The sequence below is a fragment of the Corvus kubaryi genome, unplaced genomic scaffold (assembly GCF_017639235.1).
Source record: "Corvus kubaryi isolate FWS band 111438036 unplaced genomic scaffold, C.kubaryi_AGA036_p1.0 138, whole genome shotgun sequence".
Taxonomy (NCBI): Eukaryota; Metazoa; Chordata; class Aves; order Passeriformes; family Corvidae; genus Corvus; species Corvus kubaryi.
Genome location: NW_024580672.1, coordinates 454,724 through 460,723, shown reverse-complemented (window position 1 = coordinate 460,723; position 6,000 = coordinate 454,724). Strand labels below are relative to the sequence as shown.

The window sequence follows — 6,000 nt, the reverse complement described above, 5'->3', positions numbered from 1 at the left end:
AAACTTTGATTGCCATTTCCTCAAAGATGTTAATGTCTTGCATGCACCCTTTAAAATAATTTTCCAATTGATTTTCCTGCCTTTCATCAGAGGCAGGTACTGGAGGTAGGGAGGGGCCCGTTAAAGAAACTCACAGACACACAGATTTAAAGTCATGTTAGGGGCAGGGCAGGGAGAGATGGTCTGAGGTGAGGAATTGTGGTTTTATGGGAGTGAAGCTGGATTTCTAAGTGGTATCTTTAGTCAAAAGGGTTTTTAGGTCCCTTTCTCTTCATTCAGATTTAAAAAACCCACACACAAATACTTTTTCTTGCTGTTACTGAAAGATTTGATACAGCTGGAATAGATTGTCTTAAGAAAAAGAGAAGTTGTTTTAAAAAGAAATAGAACTTGTGATTAGTGGCAAATACCTCATAATTGTAGGTACGGTCCTCTCAGGGAAGAGTACATAAGCACTTCAATGTCAGTATATACCTGTATGTTCAGTATGCATGTTGGAATTTGCCTTTTGACAACTATTTTGATAGTAAATGTGGCTCATTTGAATTTTTACAGAAGTGGGTGTGAGCTTGGCTGAAGCATGTTGCTCAACAGAATAAGTGCTCGAGAATATTTTTGAATCGGACTCTAACCCATTCTAGTATAAGACTTCATCCCATTCTGACAGGAATCTCTCTTTGCTTTTCTTAGTAGTGGTTAACTTGACATTCATATTCCCTATTTTGATAAGGTGATAATGGAGAAAATACAGGAGACCCTCAGTTGGTATTTTGGAACTGCAGAAGTAGTGGCACAGTAGCTCTGCCAAGCAACAGTTGTAATCGGTAGCCTCTTTGAAAATCGTAAGAGCTAATGCTTATTTCCTTTTTTCTTTTTTTTTTTCTCCTCCCCTCAGGAAATACTGTTGTGCTGAGGAAGAAAACAGCTCCCTCCTCCCCTTTTTTTTTTTCCCCCTCCCCTCCTTTCTTTTTCTTGCCTGATTCAGAAGCTCCAGGAATGTGCTAATTGGCGGCGGCCTCTTCAGAAAGGTAAGGGATAATTGTTTTCTGCTTTTCAAGGTGTCTTGCCTGCTCTGCTCCTTCTGGAAAGGAAGGTGATGGCAGAAGAAGTTGTCTACATGGAGTTTAGCCAAGCTTCTGGTTCACGTGGATTGCCCTTCTAATACTGGAATGCAAACAGAAGCTTTGTGCACTCCTTTCTCTACTGCTAAGTGTAGGATACTGTCCCTTGAGGAAAAACTCGTAGACAAGATATATTTTAAATGCTTGCAGAGGCAAAAAAGTGAAACGGTTGTATTGCAGACTGATTAACTAAATCTTTGCCTGAGTATCAGCTTAGATGGAAAGCTAGTGAGTTAGGTCTGGAGAATACAAGTTGAAGAATCATATCTCAAAGTGCTTTTTTTATTATTATACATGTACATCTAATCAGGCAAATATAGATTGGTTTGGTTAGTTTTTTAAACCTGATGTCTTCTCTGGAGTTTGTCATGGTTTTCTGGCTGGTTGTATCACTGACAGGGTATGACAGGAACTATCTGGAATACCAACTCTAGCTCTGAATGGTAAGCTCTTGTGAAGAGTTGGAAACACATGGCAAGTCTTTAACTCTCTGAACATTTTTTCCAGTTTTGGACAGAAGTGCAAAATGTGGTGGGTGAGAGGAATTTAATTTTTTAGTTATCTGGTGATGGGATCCACTTGTCATCCATGTCCGTCTTTTCTCTGCATGACATTTGGTTTATGTGTCAAGGATATATAAAGTACAAAAAATTAGTGCTGATTCATAGAGCATCCTGAGCTGCATGAGTAGACTCAAGTTTGTTGCTAGACAAATTGCATATGTATTTTAATATCAAAGATTTGTATTTGCTTAGGAGCTGCAGTGCTTTGAGATGTCATTTCCTCTTCCATCTTTGTGATATATGCTAATGCTCCTTGTAGTGGAGGCAGTATCTTCTGTCTAGACCTCAGCCATTCTGGTTCAGAGCTGACATCCTACTTAACCCAGCACTGAGAAGGGGTTTATGCTAACTTGCTAGGTTCTGAATTGGAGAGGCCAGTGCCTGATACAAGTTTTCCTGCCAGACTGCTCGGTGGTGCTAACAATTGTGAAGGGTTTTGAAAGACAGTTCGATGCAATAATGTCTTAAATTGCACCAGCAAGATTTGTCAGAGTTCATTTGTCAGACCCCTCACACTGACTAAGTACACTAACTTATCAAGGATAAGCTCCAGACAGGTAATGTGCCTTGGGATGTTCTTTTTCTCATTCTCCATCTCATTCTTGCCAGTGCAGAGGCAAGCTAAGTCTTTATTGAACAGTCACTACCAGCTGTCTGGCTACTTTCTGCAATAAAGCTAATGATCTAATGGGCAAATGTTTCTTGGAGACCTTCAGCTGAAGCAGAGACAAGGAGAAACATACAGACCAGCTAAAGGGTTCTCAAGGAGTTTGCAATTTCCCCAGGGCTCCTTCTATGTAATTACCTGTCTCTCTCTTTGTCTCCTATCTTTTAATGCAGGAGGAGTGTCAGCCTCAAGGCCGCTAATCTTTGTTACTATGGAAAGGCTGGTTACACTCCTCTTCATGCACTTCAAAAATGGCAATCGCTGGTCCCCAGCTGGTTCCCTGAATCTAACTTAAAAATGGATGATAGCTTTCCTCCTTGGTGCCAGACTAAAGAATGCTGCTGCCTGTGCTGTTGCAGGCAGGCATTGCCTCCACCACTGATGCTGTGGCACGCTGAGAGGAGCCTGCAGGAGCTGCCGTGTGGCCTCTGAACCTGTTTTCTCCCAAACAAGTGAAGGCTCTAAAACTCCTTTGAAACATGAAATTTTGGAGCACACTGAGACGTGGGAGGCTTGGCTGAGCTGCACATGTGGAGGAAAGATTCTATAAGGATTCATAGCTCCAGCCGAGTTTTTGTACTGCTGCTGAATGCCTTCAAACTCCCTGGGCTGGGGCCGAGGGAGGCACAAGCTTTAAAGCTGTTTTGTAGGATTGTGGGCATTGCTTCTTGTTATTGTCTCCCTCCTAGCATATATCATATGCAGTGATGTGCCGTGGAGACAAGTGCCACTGCTCAGTTCGTAGGGTCAGCTGAGAGGCTGTGCCCAGCCCGCTGCTATTTCTCTGTGGCTGGATACATCTGTTTGTCCCTCTTGCACAGCACTGGAAATTTGGAGGGGAATCCCTGCCTGCTGCTCCCCTCCTCCTTTTCCTGCCCATGCTTCCTGAGTTGCAACATGTCAGACGGGTCGTTCCTTTAAAGCCACGGCTTGGGAACGGCTCCAGCACAAATGCCTTGTCTCTGTGTGCTCCTTTTGATTCTAGCAAGGAGAAGGAAACTGTCCCATGTTGGACAGGGTCCCTTTTCAGCTGCTGCAGGCTTGCACGCCCAGGAAGTGTATGTTGCTAAACCCCTTTACGGTACCTTTGTAAAACATGCTTTAACTGTCTGCAAATGTACGGTATTTAAGCGGCAAAGTCTGTATTATCAAATGCAGTCATGCAGACTGTAATCCTCGGGGTGAAAAGCTTTGGGGGGAGAGGCTGGATGTGACAGTGAAATTTGAGAACTAAAGCAAGAGGAAATTCTTGCCCATGTGTTGGACTAGAGCAGGCTCAGTAGAGGTGGAGGATGGGGAACATATACTCCCTCCCAGTTTGGAAGTGTTGAAGGGCTGGTCAGAAAGGAGAGGGAGAGGCAGGGCAGGGACAAGGCAACAAAAGATCAGGCTGTCCAGTGGACCGCAGTTTGCTGTGGGTTTTTTTTTTGCCTTTAATGCTGTACTTTTCTCTTCCTGTTCCTCTTAACTAAGTTTGGGCAAAGATAATTTTCAATTCTTTTGTTTGTTAAAAGAGCAACCCTACCTCCCTTCAGATTTTTTCAGAAGTTATGTTTTGTGTCAGTGCATCTAGAATGACTATTTTGTACTGATTGGGTTTTTTTTAAGAACTTTTATTTCCCTCATCATTTCCCTGTTTTCCTCTCTTATTTGTATCAACCTGAGCTATCTCCAAAGGAAAGGTGATACTGCTGCTAGCTAACATTTCAGGTGGGTGACACCGTACATTAAACAGTGTGGCTGTAATAACTTAGCTGTCAGTTGGAAGTTTGCCCTAATTGTTTGTATTTTTCTTTTCATATATAAATCAAGCTCTTTACATTCACAGCTCTTGAGCATTTGTAGAGTGTTTCAACAAGGTGTTTGTTTCAGGTGTTGGATTTTTTTCTTCCTCAAATCCTTTGAGATCTTTGGGGTTAGGATTTCTCATTCAATAACTGTATTCAGTAAAATGAAATGCCTGTCAAAGCTATATTGCACCTTAGGAGAGGATGACAGGTTCTTCCAGAGTTCTCAGTTTGCAAAGCCTTAACCATCTCCCACTTTAAATCAGGACTTTGCCACTGCTTAAGGTCTTTAAGTACTTCATTAACTTTATGTTAACAATGAGCCTGCCTTCTCTTGCTTTTTAGTAAAACCTTTGATTTTTTTCAGAGTTTCATTTCATGAATGTTACAGATATTAGTTCTTTATTCTGATACGGAGAAGACTTAAATCTCATAAACTTTATTTATGAGAAGGAAAAATAACTTCCATCCCAGCAGTGCATTTTTCAGGTAATTTTTATGTTTAGAATCTGTTTACCATGTAGATTTCAGAAAGCTAAATGCTTGTTTTGTACCTCCAGAAAGAATAGTTTTAAACATCTTTGGTGGTTTTAAGTGTACAGAAAATGGAGAGTTCAGAGCTGAAATTAACTTGTTTGTAAATCGCTTTTTTCATAGACAAGATCTAAAAAACATTAAACAGAATGAAAATTTAGCATATCTAGGCACAGTAAGATAGGTTAAAGTCATAGTAAGAACCATGATTTTGAATTTTCTACCATTTCCAGTTATCCGAGTCAGCTCTTTTCTGAGGGCAAATTTTACAGGTCCACAGATATAAGTGAGTGAGTTGAGTTTTAGGGAGATGAGGTGAGAACACTGCAAGGGCTTGGCTTGGGCCATCTGTATGTGTATGGAGGGCTAGAAGGTACTGTCCTGTGGTGTGTGCCCCCTGCCCTGTAGTGTGGCTATTTGTTGTCCCTCATTAAAACCCTCCAGTTCTTAGTGTTAGCAGAGTAACTCTGGGTCGCTTGGCTTTCCTCTAGTTTCAGCAGTTATGGTCTGCCTGCCTCAGTTGTCCATAGTGCAGCGGAGTTTTGGGTATTCCTCATAATGATTGTGTTTCAGGTGTATGGACCTACTTCTGAATACAGAACTGAGTTTACTTCTTTAGGAATAAGTCCTATATGGAGTAGCATGCTCCCTTGTGCTGGAGCGTCCTTGCCTTCCCTCTTCCACCACCCTGATGAACTGCAGCTGGGTCATTGGTTGACTCCCCTTTTCATCCCTACCCAGGGATTGAGGGGATGCTTCTGGAGGCCAGATGCCTGCTCACCATCACCCCTGGTGTGTAAGTAATTGCCCTGAGCATTTAGGTGGCTCCCTGTGCTCTCTGGAGCTTTGGAGGGCTCCTAGGAGGAACTCTCTGGCTTGAGTGGCTTGCAGTGACTGCTCCAGAGCTCTGGCACTACCAACTGCCAGTCTGCAGGAAGGAGTTTCTGAAACAGACTGTTGTGCTAATCCGTAGTGAATGGCTGAGAGGAACAAAGGGTAATGCACAGGTGTTAGTGTCGGTGGCAGGTTTTGATATTTTACTTTTGTTTATATTATCTGTTAGTCCTTCCAAAAGAAAACTGCAAGGCCCAAGTCAGCTATAAAGTCTTCATTGAAATTAGCAATGAAAAAAAGATCTGGTTTGTGGCCTTATTTCCTTAAAAGCGATAACTGTCCTCTTCTGCTAGGGAATGACTCATCTGGGTGCATATTGCCCCATCCTTCAGGTACACAAAGATGCCTGTGAATTCTTTCTAAGCTGCAACAGTTTGACCATTCATAAAAAAATTAATAATGAACCCAAACCACCCGAACTTTTTATTCCTAAG

At 42.2% G+C, this 6,000-nt stretch overlaps 1 protein-coding gene across 7 annotated transcripts in view; it reads left to right on the top strand.

The window, feature by feature from the left end:
• The first annotated feature begins 890 nt into the window (after positions 1–890).
• Positions 891–6,000, top strand: part of ZMIZ1 (zinc finger MIZ-type containing 1) — a 294,507-nt gene continuing 289,397 nt past the window's right edge. For 6 of the 7 annotated variants that reach the window (XM_042018525.1, XM_042018532.1, XM_042018526.1 and 3 more), the window contains exon 1: positions 892–1,028. The gene's annotated coding sequence lies outside the window, so the exon portion shown is untranslated. Of the gene's footprint in view, positions 1,029–6,000 lie in introns of all 7 variants that reach the window. The other variant, XM_042018528.1, reaches the window with a different exon arrangement.